General features: G+C 35.3%; 1 protein-coding gene across 16 annotated transcripts in view; it reads left to right on the top strand.

Moving 5' to 3' along the window:
- FILIP1 (filamin A interacting protein 1) overlaps nt 1-20765 on the top strand; it is a 259100-nt gene that overhangs the window by 47322 nt on the left and 191013 nt on the right. For 2 of the 16 annotated variants that reach the window (XM_054698948.1, XM_054698949.1), the window contains exon 3: nt 2902-3019. The exons of 13 other annotated variants lie outside the window; for them this stretch is intronic. The gene's annotated coding sequence lies outside the window, so the exon portion shown is untranslated. Of the gene's footprint in view, nt 1-2901; nt 3020-19923; nt 20562-20765 lie in introns of those variants that run through there. One more of the 16 variants, XM_037519980.2, reaches the window with a different exon arrangement.

Raw genomic sequence — 20765 nt, 5'->3', positions numbered from 1 at the left:
GGCCCCTGGAGGAGGGTCCCACATGGCGTGCAGACCTGTCCTGCCACCCGCTGCTCCCCTCAGCAGTGTACTTTGGTCCTTCTGCCTGCTCTGCTCCCCGTGCTTCTGACTGTACCCAGTGCTTGTATAAATAAATAAATAAACAAATCTTTAAAAAAAAACCAAAAAAACATTTAGATCCATATTGTATTAATATTAAGATAGAAAGTACCTAACATGTTCATTTTAAAGCATAAAATCAAAATTATAATTATCCTTATTAATATGTATTGATGTATCTCATTCTTACTGCTTTTTTTTTCTTTTGAATGGAAACTACATGATTTTTATTCAGTTAGTATATTTTTTGTTTTATGCTCTTATTATAGAATTTAAAACATATACAAAAGAGAGATAATATAACGTGCCCTCTTATACATATTATCCAGTTTCAATAATTATCAACATTCTTCACTGTTTCATTTACACCTCTTAACTTTTATTTTTCCAAAATATCTGAAGTAATTTTTAAAGCAAACCCAAGAGATCATCTCATTTGACCTGTAAGCACTTGTTTGTATTATCAGTAAATGAGAACTGGGAAAGAAAAAAAACCGCATAGCACAATACAACTATCCCATTACTTGAACTCTTTATGTATAACTTTGTTTTAAAGCTCAATCAGGCAGGACAACATCTTCAATGAAATAAAATTTTTTAAGTTTTGAGAGATAAAATGATGATATACTGTATTATTGAGCAATATTATGTTTTTTGAAATAGGTAGAAATATTTTTAAGTTGAAATATATTTTATTATTTAATTAAACTATAAAATCTCATCTTAGTCATTGGATAAGTATAAGCATGTACATTTCTGGAAACAAGCAAAGACCTTTTTATTTATATGTAAAACTACATATTTATAGGCAGATAAGTATGTTCCAATGTCCATATTTCTGCTTTATTACCATGGTCTCTCTGGACAAAAACGGTATGAATATGATTACATTAGCTAAATTGTGTCTGCTGTGATACTTAAGACTTGTGATGTATAGCTCTGTTTATTCTGGCTTCCATTCTTTTTTAAACTTTGTGTGATGTAATGTTCCCTATAAAAATCTGACATCAATAAGAGTAGGAACTGACTCATTGCATTTTCTGAAGATAATCAGTATTTCTAAGCTTTTAGTATTCTCCTTTAATGCCTGTCTATATTGACATTAGCTTCAGTTGAGGCAAGCGTGACCACAGGGTTAGTTTACCTCAAATAACCAAAGCTTAAGATCAAGCCACAGAGTTCAGCTAAGACCAGGAGAGGAATGCAATTGCCTAAGCTAAATGTAAGTGATATTGCATATCCTTTTAGGAATGTAATGTTTAGATTATATCTGGTGGCGGTGAAGAGTAAACAGACAGCAGCTTTTTTTCTCTAGGATCTTGTAATACTTCCACGCTATTTACATTATCTTAACCATATATTGCCTGTGTGACAACTTTATAAAGTTTTTCCTGGCAGATTAGTAACTTAAAATCTAAAAGAATGCACAGAATTAATTGGTATTACAAGGATAAAGAAACCTGCTGCTCAGGTTTAGACTGTTCTCTCTCTATTTCTTTTTATAGAATTAGTCCTACGAATACTTGCATTAGGAAAAACATAGGAAAGGTAGTTGTCTCATCAGATATCTCTAAATTTTGTTTGTTTACTAGCTTCTGAAATTCTGAAGCCAAAATTCTATTAATTTCACAGGTAGATAGATTGAATTCTTTGTTCAAATACAAAAATGTCTGAGCCCATTAGGCCTTATGAATTATTTATAGTTTGATGTGCATTCAGCTGCAATCCTTTTCTTTATGCAAGTCTTGACAGGGAAGTGAATAGAGGTAGGCTGCTATTAGAAAGTGTGTGGTATCATCTTAAGAATCAGATTTGGTTGATGGGAGAGTTATAGTGACTACACCTGAGAGAAGAAATGTTATACTCTAAAAACATTAACAAGATATAAAACAGTGGTACTTCACTAAAAAATAAGAAGCAGACTTATTCAAATGAATTAGCTTTAGTTAGTATTTGGCTAATTTAAAAAGTGCTAAATAAATTTGTGTCAGTATGTAGCATAAAATTGCAATTTTTTTTCCTGTTCAGGCTGAAAAATATCTGTTTAACAAATTATGTTATCAGAAACATTTTTTTAAGATTTATTTATTTATTTATTTATTTATTATTTATTTATTTATTTATTTATTTATTTATTTATTTATTTATTTATTCATTTATACAAGCACTGGGTACAGTCAGAAGCGCGGGAGGGTGAGAGAATTCACCACAGCCAGAGCGGGGAGCAGAGCAGACAGAAGGACCGAAGTACACTGCTGAGGGGAGCAGCGGGCGGCAGGAGAGGTCTGCACGCCATGTGGGACCCTCCTCTGGTGGCCGGGGAGCAGCCGGGCATCGAACCGGTGCTGCAGAGGCTGTGGGCAGCTTCACAACCCAGTGCTCAACCACTGCGCCACCGGGGAGGCCCTATCAGAAACATTTTTAACACAAAATATTATAGGCTAATGTAGAATCTATTTTGTCTGATTTCCCTAATATATATATTATATATATATAATATATATATATATATCCTCCAATCATAAAACTGCTAAAAGTTGTATTAATAGATAATTGGAAAACTTTCACTTCTGGGATAGTCTAGTATATTGGAAGGTACATAAACTTCTGGATGAGATGGTCATGGGTTCAAATTCTAGTTCTGACAATAACTTTGTCAGGTTATACCTTCTCACAGATTTTATTTCTTTGTCCACAAAGATGGCACAATACCATAATACTTTCTAATAATAATGGCTATGTTAGAGAATTGTTTTAGATTTGGTGGATAAAAAGTAACTGTCTTTATTTACATTCTCTCAGAAGCTGACCATAAAGCAAGGATTCAAGAAATTAGTTTATTTGGGAAGTTTAGAGAATATGGTAGAAAAATGGAGGAAGTGATGGAAAGACATGAAGGAAATCATTAAAGGGTACACAGGTAAGCCAGTTACCACAAAGGCACTTGGAGCTTAATTTTGTTAGGGAAACAAACCAAAAACAAAAGGAGCAAAAAAATATGCACAAAGCACACATTTTAGAATTATTCCTCATGAGCGTTGAGGAAGTTTGGACATACAACAACTCCTAGGTCATTGGTTGAGGGCTACTCCTGGGGATATTAACTCTTTGACTTTAGTTGATATCCTACACAAAGCTGAAAGTAGAACTGTAAGGCACAGAAATATAGAAACTGTTAGTTTCACCAGAGCATACGGAAAAGTCCAAGGAAAATGGTATGGGCACTAATATGTCTTTAATATTAGCACAGTGTTCACTCATTTCAATAAAAAGATACCTATTAATATAAAAAAATAAGTTGACCTCTAATAAGATATTAAGGCATATATAGTATACTTTTTCTTCTGAATTAGTCAGTGTAAGGTTAAACTGTTGTAAAACAAAACCCCCAAAGATAGTAGTTCAAAGAAAAAACATTTTTTACATGATAGTCTACGGTTCCGTGGGACAGATCTGTAGGATTCATATGTAGGGGATTCTTTCTATCTTATTCTGTGATCCACGAGGATAATGCCTTTGTTTACATGGTGAAACTAGAATGTGTTGTGTCTAGGTTCAAACCAGTGGGAATGAAAAAAGGGTGGGAGGAATATATGCCAATAGTTTTAGATCCACACTTAAGTGGCACACAATAGTCCACTCCACGTGGTGAGGTCTGAGTCAGAAGACCATATCGAAATGTAAGGGTATTGGGGAAATACCAGTTAGCTAGGTAATGAATAGCTGTAACTTAATTACTATGGGGGAAAAAAAGTGTATTTTGTGGATAGCCAGTACCCTCTGTTACTTCTTTGTGTAGTGTAGGATCTATTTGAGTCTTCATTCAGCTCCTTGTATGTCTCAATAATCACAGAAAGAGGACAGGATATGAACCTGTCAACTACCTGATATCTTTCCATACCTATTTACATACTTAGCACAGGACTTGGATTTCACCTCTTTTCTTTACAATAGAATATTAACCTAGAACTATTCTGCTCTCCTTCATAATTTTGTGTACTTGTATATTTTGGTATCTTGATTTTTTCAGTTATATATGTTTAAATTAAAGGTTATCTAATATTTTATCCCCTCCTTTCTCTTCTACCTCTTACTGAATAACTTTTCCATTGATTAAAAAAGAAAAGTGAAACGGGAAATGAATCAGTCACTTCAGGATATCTCATACTTCCATACATAGTAACTTCAAAAACACAATTTTAAAAGTAAAATGTCTGAAAGACCCACATATGCTGATATATTCCTGAAGGCTAGATCCCTGGGAACTGTCTCAGAGATGTAAAAAATAGTATATAGTCACTAATTAAAAATGCTGTTTTTCTTATTCTAAGCACTCCAGATGGTAGAGGAGGATCTTCAGAGGTGCTGGAGCCTAGGGCTGGGCCGACGCAGCCTGTTCCTTGTGTTAGAGAACACAAGGAATCCCTTTCCCATGGATCTGCTGCTCTTCTCTAGTGACCTAAGCAGATGGTGAACAGTCAGTATTACTTAAAATCCCAGTGTCAGGTCTCGAAGTTCTTAGAGCAGGGTGGGGGAAGAGGTCTTATGTTATCCAACCGTCATACCACTATTTGCTGCATATGTGTTAGGGCTCTCTGTCTACTCTTTGCTTGGTGCTTGTTTGGAGATGGAGAAAGGAGATGAAGGTAGGCTGTGTAGGTGAAATGGAAGGTTGCTTTAGGGGCACTGTGGAAAAAAAAGCAGGTTGTTGACCCTTGACCTCTGGATGGGGATATTGGAAGTTCAAGAGGAGAGTAAAAGTGGGATATATGTGACTTTTAAAAAAAAATCAGGATGAAATGTGAGAGACTGCTGGGAGGTGCTTCTAAAATCATAGGTTGGGTCCCACAGACGTGGCCTACTTGCCTTTCTGATGGTCATCAGGTCCTTTTCCTCAACAGCAGCAGCTTGCACATGTTACCACATTGTGACAGTCAAGTGATTAATAAAACTCTGATGTAGGTTCTGTAGTTGATGGGAACTAGTACATGATGTATGGAAGTGTGGGATTTTTGAAATTTGAATATATAAAAATTGAGGATCTCATAAATGTATTTCAATCACCTAAGCAACTTCTGTCCTGATAAACATTTGAGATTTGGCTAATCCCCATTTTCTGTTTGCAGTGTACTGTTTATCTAATTTCCATCTATTTGCATCTCTGATTTACCTAGACACTTCCAAAAAGAGTTTCTTTTCCTCACAAGCTCCTACTTTAAAGAGAATATTTATGACTTTTTCCTAACCCTATTTTGTGTTTTTCTAATGATAATTATATATAAACGCATATACATATATACACACATGTATATACACATATAAGATATATTATATATATACATAATCAACTCAAAATTTGTTGACGAGAAGGAAGATTTATAACTTTTTATTCCTAGGAATAAGTCTTGTCTAGTGCAGATAGTTAATGAAGAGTGTATAAATAAGGACATAATTTATAAAGCAGAATGTCTCATCTTTATTTGGTGTCTTAAACCCCTTTTCATTTATGTGAAGGGTCTAAGGATATTTTTCAGAACTTCCAGACTTATATGTAGCTTTCTTTTGTTAACTCTCACCTAATCTGGATATGCAGTGTGGAATTGCATTTCTGGTAATATTCAGTTGTACAACATAAATTCCTAAGAAGTTACTTTGGAAATCCAGGGATTTAGGGTTTTGAGGGAGTAAGCTTGACTTGATGAGTTAATAGAAACTCTTCTAAACTTGCTGAACTCCTTTCTTAATAATTTATTGAGAGTGTAAGATTCCTTTTGCCCCCAGTGAGGTACTGCCTCACATATTTTGGTACTCTTTGAAGCACAGTTGTTCTCCAATCGTTCATTCTTAGCATTTCAAAGAAGCTTTAGATGTTTTCTTTAGGCTTATTAATCATAAAGGCATTATAAAACCTTTCTAGACAAACTCCAATTGGCCTCTTCTTACTTGGTCCCTCCTAATCCTGATTATTCAGCATTTGTGTACTTTTTTGTTTATGTTTGGAAACTTGCACATTTTTAGAGAGAACATTTTTTAGTTAGGATGATCCACAATCAACTACAGAAATAATGTACATGAGATGCAATTGTTGCCACTGCCTGGTAGCAACTAGAATAAATGAATCATTGAACACTTTAAAATGCCCTGGTGAAACTTCATAAGCTTTGGGGACCTATCAATAGTACCTGCTCAATATTGGAAAACCATTTAATGCCACTCTAAAAACATTAAAATTTGCAGTTTAGACTTGAGACCCACAAATGAGTAAGCAAAGCCCTAAGTGGAAACCTGATATATAAAACATTTTGGCCTTTAAAGATAAAAATAACAGAACCATAGAATATTCAGAACAAATTCTTGGATTGAAACTCGGCTAAACCTTGACCTCTGAAGAGCTAATGATTCTGACAGTGTCTTAAAAAGGGCATCTGTACTTCCCTGCACAACATGACTGAGAAAGCATTTTATTTCTACCATCTCCATCAAATAATTTTTCATTCACAGTTTTTGAAAGTTGATTTCTGAGACTTAGAGGTCCAGGATAAGGCTGGTAGGATCCTGGATCTCTTTAATAAGATAATAGGGTTGGAAAAAGGCTTTCTGGAGTTGAGGAGATTATTTTCTTCTCTCCTTTAGTTTTGATTGAGTTTATGAAGGGAATGTGTAGAAAATTTGGGTTACAAAATTTTCCCACGGTGAAGAGAATGTATGTCTTCCCCTATGGCATATGAAGCATTTCCCTCTTTGGGCTTTCCCCAAAGAAAAGGAGGTGTGTTAAACAGCCATATCTTAAATAGTTAAATAGTTGTATTCTCATAAGTATCTTGACTTAGATGGTAAATTATATTTTCAGTCTATCCAGATTCTGTTGAGGAGGGGGTGTCCTGAAGCTGAGACAGGAAGTGGATTGTTGGGTGAATTGGTTGGCTATAAAAAGTGTCACAAGTATGGGGAGCCCTACAGCTCTGCTAAGAGTTGAACTGGAGCTCTGTCAACCAGGGAATGCTATGTGGTATGGAGCAAGCAGCAGTCACATAGACCTGGATATTGTCTAAGATGGGGGAACCTCAGTGTTTCTCTGTCCACACATAAACCACAGCTTTCTTCCATTTTTCCAGACACCATCTTGGAGAGCAGATAAGTGATCTATACATATGGGTATAGTAGAAGCCTGAGAAATCTGCATTTCTTTTCTAGATAGGTCAGAGCATCACCTAAAGGGACTGTTTCAATTACTGAGTGGGTCTATGTTTTAAATAGTCTCACAAAAAGTTTAATTCCTCTCCACAAACCAGGTAATGGAGGCTGGTGTAGAAGATCTAAGCAGTTTCTTTGCATATCTAAGTTGAAGTGTGTAAGTAAATTTGTGATCTCACTAAATGTATGTAAAAGCAGTTTAGTGTGTGATTAAAGAAATGATCTGTGTGGTCAGTCTACATGGGCCCGAAGTCCAGTTCTGTTAAATATAAGTTGCCTGATCTTGTACACTAACTTCTATAATTTTTTTATGTATCCATGTATAAAAAGGGGATGATAATAATTCCTAATTCTAGATGGTTGTGAGAATTAAATGAAATATATGTACTTGGTACATCATATGCCCTCAGTAATTGTTGGCTGTTATTATTCTTCTCAACAATTATGGTTGTCTATATCTATATCTATCTATCTATCTATCTATCTATCTATCTATCTATCTATCTATCTATCTATCTATCTATCTTTCTATCTATCTATCTATCTATCTATCTATCTATCTATCTATCTATCTATCTATCTATAGTAAGTCTCTCTCTCTCTCTCTCTCTCTATATATATATATATATATATATATATATATGTGTGTGTGTATGCATGTAAGTACATATGTTTTCATCAATCCTACCTCTTTAGATAGGATTAAGCTCCTCAAGGGTATTAGAGATTCTTTTATTTGTACCCCCATACGTATGTTAAGTATTATTGATAAATTTTGTCTTTTAGCTATTGACCACAGAAGATTCAAGTTCTGCATAGTAGTTCTGTATAAGTCATTTTTGATTCTTTCTTAAACCTTTAATATACAATCTATAAACAAACATGGTATCTTCCTATTTCAAAAACACACTTTAAATCCATTTACTTCTCTCATTTCCAGAGATAGCACTCTATTCCAAGTCACTTAATCTTTCACCCAGAGTCCTGTATTAGTCTCCTCATTGCATCCTCTTTTCTATTCTCGGTCTTCTGTCTCCCTCCCTCTCTCTTTACAGTGAATAGAGTATATATAAATCTGATCACATCATTCCCTTGCTTAAAATAATTTCAGAACTATCTTTGTCTTAAAATAAATCCAACTATTTTTTAAACATCACAATCTATAAAGCCCTAAATTAGGCATTATAAATTCAAGCGCTCACAGAGGCCAAATTGACAATATAAATGAATGAAAAAGGCTGGACTAGGACAGAGGTGAATATGAGGTCACAGGCCTTGTCTCAGCTGATTGTTGCCATATAATAATACAAGCCCACTGCAAATAGATCCCTTAAATTTTTTGAAAATCCAGAAGTTTTTATGTGGATCTCTTTATTTCCAATTTTTGACAACTAATTTAAGAAAATACATGATTTTTTGACCTGATATAGGCCTGAAATTTCTTTTCTGCCTGACTGGGCTCTTATGTAGCTTTCCAAATTTTCCATTCCCAAACCCTGCCATTATCTTCTTTATATTTCTTGAATATTTAAAGAAATATCTGTGCTCATCAGGGCTTTTGAACATGCAGTTCCTTCTGCCTGAATTTCTCTTCCTGCTACAGTTTGCATAGCCTTCTTATTCTTCGGGTAGATCTAGAATCCAGCACCTCAAATAGGTAATCTCTTGTACGAATCCCAAATAAAGCTCAATTTATCTAAAAAGCAGAACAAGGATTATGTACTAACCTTTATTTGTTGGGTACAATGCCAAGCAGTGAGACTAAGAGAAAATAGAGAGGAGGAAGGATAGGAAGCAATGCAAGGTGAAAAGTTAGAACACCAGCTACCGCTTCTTGAAAAACCATGAGGAGCTGATTACACAGGATGGGCTATAGGCATAAATATTTGCTTCTGTTAGATGTTTTGTGGGGATTACCAAATTGATTTTTGTCTCTCATCCCTAAAGGACAGTGTGCTTACAACTGCAGGAAGCTTGCCTGTTTCAGCTCTGTGTTCCATGAAGTGCTTGGTACATCGTGGGCACTCTTGACATACTTGAAGGAATGTGGAAAGTGGAGTTTTCTTCTGAGTTCCAGAGACTAGTGATTCTGTTTTAGTCATCATTGTCTTTCCAGGGAATTTAACACAGTTGCATGAAAAAAAAATGTGTTTTAAAAAAGTTTTTGGTGGTTATCTTTGTTTCTATAAAAAAATTACTAAAGTAAGTAGCACCTTTAAATTTGGTTATTTTAGGAATGTTAAGATGGATATTTTCAGTATTATTATTTCTTGTTTTCCCTGATCACTGATGCTATAATTCACCCTCTGTTTATTTCTTAGAGCTCTTCTGGTTTGCCCATTTTGTTGTTTCTCTGCTTCATCTTCATTGCCAGACTCTAAGCTCTTGAGAATGGCTCTCATCTGTCATTTTAAAAAATCTTTGAATGTGCATAGGTTTCTCAGCCTTTGCACCACTGAAACTTTGGTCATTTAAAATCTTTGTTTAGGGCAGCTTTTCTGTGCTTTAAGGGATAGTTAGCAGCACCCTTGTCTTCTTCCCACTGTATACCAGTAGCAATACTCAGTTGTGATAACCAAAAATATCTTTGGACATTGCCATATGAACTGTGGGGGACAAAAATGCTCTTGAGAGTTTCTTACACAGAGTAAATGCTCCCCATTTGTTCATCACACAAATTCTATTGGCAAATTTTGATTGACTCCATAAAGGCAAACAAAGGATTCATGTTTTCTTGAGGAAACTTATCTAGTGTTGGGCCAGCCCTCTTGTTTAAAGGTCTGAACTGGCAATAGGATGAGCTATGCTCCTGTCAACTCATTGTCAACTCTCCCATCAAAACCTGTGCTCTCATTCTCATTGACTTATTTATAATCTGCAAATATCTGGAGATAAGAGTTTTGATGTGCAGCTTATTGTTTGTATGGCATATATTCATATTCTGACAAGTGCTATTGGTCAAATTTACTTTCCAATCTACTTGCTTTACAGATGACAGAATTTCTAAGTGTAGACAGACACAGAATGTGAAACTACTGTTTGTTGACATAAATGAGCAAAATTTGGCCCTGGAATTGTAATTATTTTTCCTTCAGCAAGGCTACAACTAATCAAATCAACAAATTCTTAAAAGAAACATTCTTGCTTTTCTATGTGTACAGTTTTTTCAGTTGTTTAGAAATATGTGTTAAAATCCAAACAATACCTTATTATTACTTTTAAAGATGGTTGTTTGGAAACAAAGCTTAAAACAAGCATTACATTTTATTTTATTTTTTTTTTTTTTTAAAGATTTATTTATTTATTTATACAAGCACTGGGTACAGTCAGAAGCGCAGGAGGGTGAGAGAATTCACCAGAGCCAGAGCGGGGAGCAGAGCAGGCAGAAGGACCGAAGCACACTGCTGAGGGGAGCAGCGGGCGGCAGGAGAGGTCTGCGCGCCATGCGGGACCCTCCTCCGGTGGCCGGGGAGCAACCGGGGATCGAACCGGCGCCGCAGAGGCCGCGGGCAGCTTCGCAATCCAGCGCTCAACCACTGCGCCACCGGGGAGGCCCAACAAGCATTACATTTTAGTTGATGAAAATAATTTTAGGTAATGATAATGGATGTGGTGAATTCCAACAACTCTGTCACAGCCTCCGCCGCCATACTCCTTTCCATCCTAAGGCACTGGCTCCCTGTCATCCGCTGTTCTGTGACTGACAGAAAAGGTGATAGCTGTGGAGGGTACAGAGTGGTGGTGGGATGTGTAGTTTAAATTCCATTATCTCCTCTTATGACTGAGGAAATAGACCGAGAGGGGATAAATAATTTTTTAAAAATTTTCTTCCCAGTTGAGGTCGAGCAGTCTCATTTTTCCCAGGCTTCTTTCTTACCATAAAACATATTCAGATAGTGATGTCATATTCCAGATATTCCAAAGGAAGTGCAAAAAAATGTTTCTCTGTCCCCTATCACTTAAAGTCAATAGCAGCACAAGGACTGGAAGCTTTCCTCAGGTAAGCTGTAAGGGTAAAAATATTTTCTCCCCACACCATGCAAAATTTCCAGGTAGAACCCAAACATAACCCGTGGTTCTGAGGGAAAATATCACAGGAGAAAGCTACAGAAATAAATACAATGAACTAAAGTTAAGCAAAATTAAGACATTTGTAAGGGTAAAAGTATAGAAAAATAATGGAAGCAAAGTAATCTTAGTTCATTTTGAAGAATCATGAAAACACAGCCTTTTTCTTTCTTTCTTTCTTTTTTTTTTAATAATAAATTTTATTTTTTTATTCCCCATACAATTGGAGCCCCCCCATTCTGACCCCAATCTCTCCCCTCTCACCCCCGCCCCCTTAAAAGTGTCTCTGGTTCGTAGTTTTTTGTTGATTTTGATTTTCACTTTCTTATAGTTATTCGTTTTCCTGGTCCCTTATTTAAGTTTTCTAGATTCCTGCTATGAGTGAGACCATCCGGTATTTTTCTTTTTCTTTTTGGCTTATTTCGCTGAGCATGATCCCTTCCAGCGCCATCCATGTTGCTGCAAATTGCATGTGTTTATCTTTTTTGAATGCTGAGTAATATTCCATGGTATATATGTACCACATCTTCTTGATCCAGTCATCTATTTTGGGGCATTTGGGTTGTTTCCAAAGCTTAGCTATTGTAAACAGTGCTGCTATAAACATAGGGGTGCAGGTGCTCTTTGGAATGGATGTTTCTGTGTCCTTTGGGTAAATACCTAGGTGTGGAATTGCTGGATCATATGGAAGCTCTATGTTTAGTAGGTCCAGAAATCTCCACACAGCTCTCCACAGTGGTTGGACCAGTTTGCACTCCCACCAACAGTGCAGAAGAGTTCCTTTTTCTCCACACCCTTGCCAACATTTGTTGTTGCTAGTTTTTTTAATATGTGCCATTCTCACTGGTGTGAGATGGTATCTCATGGTAGTTTTGATTTGCATTTCCCTGATTACAAGTGATGTTGAACATTTTTTCATATGTCTGTTGGCCATTTGCATTTCCTCTTCAGAGAAGTTTCTTTTTAGCTCTTCTGCCCATTTTTTGACGGGATTATTTTCTTTGTTGTTGTTGAGTCTCATCAGCTCTTTGCAGATTTTTGTGATCAGTCCTTTATCATTAGTGTTGGGTGCAAAAATGTTCTCCCAGTTGGTGGGGTTTCTCTTTGTTTTTGTTATTGTCTCTTTTGCTGTGCAGAAGCTCTTTAATTTGATGTAGTCCCAGCTGTTTATCTTTGCCTTCACTATCACTGCTTTGGGTGATGTGTCTGTAAAGATGTCTTTGATGTGCAAATCACGCTTTCTTTCTTTCTTTCTTTAACTATTTATTTAACCATTTATTTATTTAACCATTTATTTATTTATTTATTTATTTGTTTGTTTGTTTGTTTGTTTGTTTATTTATTTATACAAGCACTGGGTACAGTCAGAAGCACGGGAGGGTGAAAGAATTCACCAGAGCCAGAGCAGGGAGCAGAGCAGGCAGAAGGACCGAAGTACACTGCTGAGGGGAGCAGTGGGCGGCAGGAGAGGTCTGCGCGCCACGTGGGACCCTCCTCTGGTGGCCAGGGAGCAGCCGGGGATCGAACTGGCGCTGCAGAGGCTGCGGGCAGCTTTGCAACCCAGCGCGCAACCGCTGTGCCATCGGGGAGGCCCCTTTCTCTTTTTTTATTTAAATATTTTATTTTATATAATTCTTACATCTTTTTTCATCTTTGCACAATGTATGCATTTTCATTTTGATTATATTCCCCATACAATTGCACCTCCCCCCTTATTTTTACTCTAGTCCTTCCTTTCCCCATCCTTCCCCCCCGTAGTGTGTCTCTGGTTTATAGTTGCTTGTTGATTTTGATTTTTACTTTGTATTGATTAGTCTTTTTCCTGGTCTCTTATTTAGGCTTTCTAGATTCCTGCTATGAGTGAGACCATCCGGTATTTTTCTTTTTCTTTCTGACTTATTTCGCTGAGCATGATCCCTTCCAGCGCCATCCATGTTGCTGCAAACTGCATGAGTTTATCTTTTTTGATTGCTGAGTAATATTCCATTGAAAACACAGCCTTTATCTGATGATCAAATATGAGTGAAATACGGTTTCTCTTAACTGAATGTTAGATTCCAGCAGACAAAATTCAGGTGTGTTCATGTAATTATTAAATTATCTTGAAGGAAACTCATTGGAATCCTGAATAGTAACAAAAAGGCAAGTCATGTCAAACACATGTCTTCAAGTCTTCAGCAAAATATTGAAAAAACACTCCAAGGAAAAATGATTTTAAATAATTTTATGTTCCTACTTTGAAAAATAATGCATCAATTAAAAAAATTAGAAAACACAAGAGATAACTATTATAATTATTGATCTATGTATTAAACATATATCCATATACATATATATATTTACACATTTCTATAGAAATATATATGCATGGCATGGGAAAAATATCTTTATATAAAATCTCTATCTTCCAAAGTAATAATATGATTAATTTAATGCTGTTTTATTACTGGCTGTTTTCACTTAATTTTCAGTGAATTTCTTTTCAATTAATTAAATAATTTAATATTCTTTATTTATCCTGTTATTTATAATGATGAAAGAATTTTGAAGAATCATGAATACACACAACAAAAAACATGTAATTATCAGATGGAGGTTAATATTTTTTTTTTGATTGCTGAATAATATTCCATTGTGTATAGGTACCACATCTTCTTGATCCATCATTTTTTGGGCATTTGGGTTGTTTCCATAGCTTACAAGTACAAATTTTCAGATGTTTCATCATTTCAAAACACTTCTCTGTCCCTGATTACTTTTTCTGTCTCTCCCTGGAGGTGAATTTTTATTCTATTTTCATATAAAAAAGTAAAGCACACAAATATCACATTTATGAGGGCTTGCTCTCCTGTAAATGGATACCAAATTCAAATATTTCTGAGCATTTCTCATCCTGAGTGTTAAACTCCTTTTTTTTTTTTAAGATATATATATATATATATATTTATTTATTTGTTTGTTTGTTTGTTTATACAAACACTGGGTACTGTCAGAAGCACGGGAAGGTGAGAGAATTCACCAGAGCCAGAGCAGGGAGCAGAACAGGCAGACCGACGAAATACACTACTGAGGGGAGCAGGGGGCGGCAGGAGAGGTCTGCGTGCCATGTGGGACCCTCACCCAGTGGCCAGGGATCGAACTGGAGCTGCAGAGGCTGCAGGCAGCTTTGCAACCCAGCGCTCAACTGCTGTGCCACCGGGGAGACCTCATGAGTGTTAAACTCTTAGGATGAAATTTCCTGTTCCTAATTATCTACATTACCCTATAGCTTTTGCTGCTTAAACATCTTACTTTGTTGATATTTTCCCCTTTTTTTATAAGATAAATGGAATAATATATTAAAAATGAGTTTTGTAGATGACAGCAAAAATAAAGCCTGTTTCCTATGTAGGTTTAGGACCAACAAACCTCAGACGGGCTTTTATAGTTTCCTTACTTTTTGCTCTTCAATTTTTTACCTCGGTTGCTAATAGTATATATTGCTATTATAATTCCAATTGTCTTCTTAATTATCTCATGACACCAAATGGAATTCCATGTGAATTTTGTTTGTTGACTAAGTAGAATCCAAAGAGTTCAGTTTGTGAGGTTATTTTGAGATGATGGGTATTAATATTAATAATTAAAGTATTAGCAATTATTGTCTACTCACATGCCAGATAGTAGGCACCATTTTGAGAACATTTTGTTATAGAAAATGTAAAGTCTGTATAAAAGTAGAGAGAATTTAGTCCAGTGGTTATTCATTACCCAGCTTCAACAGCTGTCAGCTGATGGCCAATCTTGTTTCATTACATTTCCACTCATTTCTCTTCCTTTTTCTGCACTGGATTGCTTTGAAGTAAATTATTATTTGCTTCACATTATTTAATCTATAAATATTTCAAAAGGTGAGTGTTCTTAAGCATTATGTATTTTAATTTTTGAAACTTTTATTAAATTATACACAGAGAAAAATGCATAAACGTAAGTGTACAACTTGGTTACTTTTTGCAAATTGAACATATTGGTATAACCAGCAAGAAATAACATTTAATACCACCACAGCCTTACTCACGCTCATTTCCACTTGTGTCCCTACCCACCATGTGTAATTGCTATCCTGACTCCCAACACCATAGATGATTTTAGTATGCTTTTGAACTAGGTATGTATGGAATCATACAGTGTACTATTTGGGGTCTGACTTCTTTCACTTAACATTTTGTCTGAGAGATTTATCCACATTGTTATGTATAGTTTCAGATTGTTTATTTGCGTTGTTGTATAGCATTCCATCCTCTGACTATACTACATTTGACCACATTTTGCCACATTTTATTTATAAGAAGCTATAGAGAATGTTTAATTATTATGAATAGTCAAATTATTTTATTATCTTATAAAAGAGGTAAAGGAGGTTTAAGTGAAATTAAATGATTTCCTAAGTTCCCATAGGTAATATGTAATGGAGTCTGAATTCAAACTAGCTTTGCCTGACTCAAGAATTAGAGACTTTGACCACATTGTGCTTTCAAGAAAACATTTTTTTTCAGAATTAACTAAAATTATCTATTGTAGTATGTATATATAACCCTATGAACTTTGTATAATTTTTAGATATTACTGAAAGTACTAGCACTATTTCTTTTAAAGTTTTGTAATTCTAAATAGATTATTAGTAAAATCTAAATAGCTCAAGTTAGTAGAAAATGCAAGTTTTTTCAAATTATATAACTTCACTATAGTAAGTGTAACAATATAATTTTGATACATATTATAATTTTGATATAATTTTGATATAATTTTGATACCATAATTTTGGCTAATTTGTAATGATTCTGCCTTCCCCCACCCATTGTTTTTTGTTTTTTTTCATCTTGTTGGTTACATCTTTGAGAAGTTTGGTTGTGAATGCATAATTCATAAACATTTTTAAATTGCTTATCAAATCATAGACTGAAATTATATTTTTAGAATGCAATTTAGAGTTTCATTAAGCAGTGAGTTCATTTATCATATAACATCATGCATTGTTTGTTTTTGAGAGAATGCAGAACAGCTCATATCCTTTGCTTAAAATAGACTTTGTTCCCCTTAAAGCAATTATCTTCTTTTCAGTTCAATTTTCTCATCTGTGGTATTCAACAGTACTTCAGTTCCAATGAGCTTAAATTTTACCATGCTTCTCATAAAATTGTGCCACATTTGTTTTTTCCTATGTTAAAACCATGGAATTTAAAATGCATCTTTTCTTCGTCTTTTTTTTTTTTTGTCAGAAGCCTATAGATTCAGGGATAGCAAAGTTTATAGTTTTGACTCAGCAATGGTAAGAACAGGTTACCCTGACTATTGAATGTAAGAGGCAGTTAAGGGGTTAAGAATGCAAATTTTGGAAAGCAAACTCTCTAGTTCAAATTCTGCTTTATACTGCTTACTAGCATGTGAACTTGCCTGTAAAATGGATGATAATATTAATAATAATACCTCATTGGGTTATTATGAAAATTATAAGGATTAATGTATGTCAAGACCTTAGAACTCTGTTTGGCACATAGTAATTATTGGTTAGCTATTTTTATTATTATCCTGAAATCTATTACTTTTCTTTGAAATATTAATAAACGTCAAAGTGATTAATTCACGATCTAAGCATTTCTTTCTAAAACTTTTAATATGCAGTTAGTAGTTACCCAACTCTGTTCAGAGACCCTGAAAGCATTTTCTATAAATTTATGGATAATATGTTCTAATGTTTCCTTCATCTTTTCTTTAATGTTTTATATATTAATTTGTTCATTGAATCACTCCTACTTATTAAAAACTTATCATAGCACTCTAGTATTTAATAGGGAACAAACTGGAAGCATTCCCTGCAATCTCTACTTATATTCAAGTCTCAGAGTTGGTCCATAAACCAGAAAAGAACAGAGCGTGTTATTTGGAAATTGCCTTCATGGCCACCCCTTTCCCACAACATCATTTTGAAATGACTATCTATTTTTCACTGTTCACTGACATATTAAATAACTTTTTAAGTTTTTGCTGTATGGGGACTATAAGCAGTACATCTTTTTAATTGAACAATGTGGTAAAATTTGGTTTTAGAAATGGATTTAGAGATAATGTACCAACTCTCTTATTTACTTGCTTCCCCTATTAATCTATCTTATTAAAAAGTTTTATCATGACTCATTCCTGAAGTTGTCTAGTCAGTCAACTTTAGTTCTCTATCAGAGGATCTCATAATCCTCACAGTTTAGACTGTGGGAAAAGGAGGCAGCTGAACAGCCATTAACAATATGTGTTGAAAAATCAGTTCCTTGTTGACTGTATACAAAGCACACATTTCTGATAGTTCTTAGGGGCACTATTTCCTCTATGGATTATGTAGGAAATACTTTTGTCTGAATAATCATTCCCAGGAGGAAAGCCTTCAAGATAAGTTTACTTCATCGAGAGAGAGAGAGAGAGAGAGAGAGAGAGAGAGAGAGAGAGAGAGAGAGAGAGAGAGATTTGTGGAATGCTGAGCAGGGACTATCACATATGCCTAGTATAATTAAACAGCATGATTCAAGGTAGTAACAGTATCTAATTATATAAAATATGCTGTATACTGAAGTTTATCAACACTTACTATATTCCATATTCTTTAAAAATAAACTAATAAAACAATGGACACTAATCCAAGGGTTAAAGAAAACAATTGTGGGGGACTAGGTTTTCATTAAAGAAAAAATATCACTGAGAACCCTAGATAGTTAGGAAGAAATAACTATCACTTTCTTGATGAAATTATTTAGATACATAAAGGCAAAGTGGGTCATCTCTGCTCAGATATCTTGGCTTTGACTACAAATTTCTTTGCTTCATTTTAGATTGGAGACATGTATTAAATGAACTCTCAGTCAGGATGAAATGATACATTCTTAGAGTCCCCTTTAGTGAAGTGGTTTTCAACCTGGACTGTTGCTTGTGGGATATGTACATGGGGTGTGCACAATTTTAAAACAATAGTTTCCCTACAACTATCCTTTTGTAATTTTTAAAAAGTTCTTCTAGTGAAACAGACAGAACCTGCAAGCTCACTACATATCTGAAGCATACAATAGAGGAGGGAGAGGGAGAGGGATCAAAACAGGGGAAGAGCATAAGTCTGTGGAGATGGATCACAGGTGCTATTGTGGTGGCAGAACTATGGGGACTACACCTGAGGGGAGAAATCAAATACTGCCCAAAAGTAACAACGATGTAAGAAAAACAAAAGTTCTCCTGGGATCCTGAATCATCTCCTAGACCAGTCACAGAATTCTACCTCCAATCAGAATACATTTTTAAGGGTCTGAATAACTGAATAGATTATTTCTAAAAGATCCATTAGTGTTCTAGAAGAGTCAGTTACTTTCACATAAGAATGCTTTCATCTTAATTAAGCTTGGCTCAGACCCAAAAAAAGACTAAATGTGACCAAATGCAATTTTGTATTTGTACAGTAGTAAGTAAATTAAAGGGGTGCATTATGCATATTGTTGCTGTGGTTAAAATAGGAAGAACTGAGATGTTTTCTAATGGGTTGAGATATAGGCATCAGTTTACTTAGGAGATTAGAGGCATTTATTCAAACAGTTACACGCATGCACACACACATATACACACACATCCCTCTTGTGAAAAGTAACAGCCTTTCGCAGAGAGACATTAAAATTTTCCAGCACATAAACTATATATTGAAAGTGTGTGGTATTTAAAATATTAAATCCATGCCTTTCTGTTTCTCTTTGGTTCAACTTCTGTTTGCATGTCAAAAAAGGGTTAATTTTAAACTGATAAATGGATCTCAAGAGAAGGTTCAACCTTTAAAATAGTGTTGGTGAGATTTTTGTTAGGACAATATTCTAGGGTGTTAATAATGGTGTATGTGTGTGTGTGTGTCCCTTCCTCTTTAACCTGTGTCAAAAAGGATCTCTCTCATTTTCTCTTACAGTTAACTTTACATCAGTAATTAATAAGACAGTCCCAAGAACTAGTTAAGCCCATATCCACCCCCACCCCTCCGTGGGTGTTAGTTTTGAAAATTTCATACTATTTTATGACATTGACTAAAGCAATTAAAACATCTTGAGATATTCTTCATGTTGGAGTTCAGGGTAGAAGTAAACCTTCTCTGGTTTTGGAGACTGGAGGGTTAATGATGAGGCAAGACTGTCAACAATCAGAAGTGTTTCAAGTCCTGTTTTTCCTGGAGTGTTCTCATTTCTTTCTTTGAATGAATGGCCTGAGTGAGAATGCTAAGATTTTCCCTCTTACCCTTATTCCTTTCAAAATATAATATTACAGATATTCATTTATGGTAATCTTATTTGAATAACATTCAGGTATATAAACTGGACAAATCTGATATGACTGGGTAAACCATGAGGCTATGACTATAACAACACCAATGTGAAAACTGTTGGGAAATGATCTTTTACTGTACATTTCCCCAACAGTTGTGCTGCACTTTTAAAGTCTTTTTTAAAAATTCAGAGCATTTATCTGAGAAAGCGTCATTGAGAATAATATTACATTGGCAAATTGCTCCGCCCTAGACAACTGCTGCAGTTTCTTTTCAGAGTTTAAAACCTAAGCCCCAAATCACAACCTGGAGTTAAGAGCTTCAAATATTAATTACCTCTGTGTAATAGGCAGAAGTCCTTAAAATGGCCTGCAGATTTCCCCACAGTCTTTTACAGGGTGAGCAGAGCTATATCCACTGATAACCCAGCTGCCGAGGAACTGAGTAAAGCCGACTCCAAACTTCTCAGCTGTTGACAGGCTTGACTTGCTGAGAACACTGGTTAAATATAGCACGCGCGAGCTCAGCTCCTCAACAAAGTCATTGCTCTGACAGTGTTGTGAAGAGAGCAGAAGACAGAAACCTAATCTCAGAACTCAACAACACCTAGCAACAGTTGAAAAAACTTTTAAACAAAAGTCTGGGTGGGAGATATACAACAGCCTCCAATTTCTGCTGATCGGGATTTCAGGGAGAAGAAGCTGCTTTCCCCTTCTCTCTACTCAGTTTCCTGCATGACTTCAGCTATTGGCTATTCCTAGGAAAGAAAGTGGGAAAAGCTTTTTTCTGTATTCTTTTGGGCTGGATAGTTTTCCAGGACTCTAGTCTCTCTTGGACTGTGTGGCTTTCAAAAGGATATACCCTTGGATAAACGAGCAGCCTGCAGGTAAGACTAAAATAGCTATTTATTCATTTAAGAAAATTTCGCTTCCACAAAAAGAGTTTTCTCTGATTCTGTGTTGTTTCCTTTGATTCTTATTGCTTCTATCTGTGATAACACATTCAGGAATTATGATATTCATTGTGAATTATTTAACAAATATCAGAAATGTCATCTATTCTTGAAATTATACTGCACACAAAGATTTTT

Source organism: Talpa occidentalis, unplaced genomic scaffold (genome assembly GCF_014898055.3).
Source record: "Talpa occidentalis isolate TD23 unplaced genomic scaffold, MPIMG_talOcc4v2.1 talOcc4.2, whole genome shotgun sequence".
NCBI lineage: Eukaryota > Metazoa > Chordata > Mammalia > Eulipotyphla > Talpidae > Talpa > Talpa occidentalis.
Note: the sequence above shows the minus strand (reverse complement) of the source record. Positions and strands in the feature narration are given on the sequence as shown.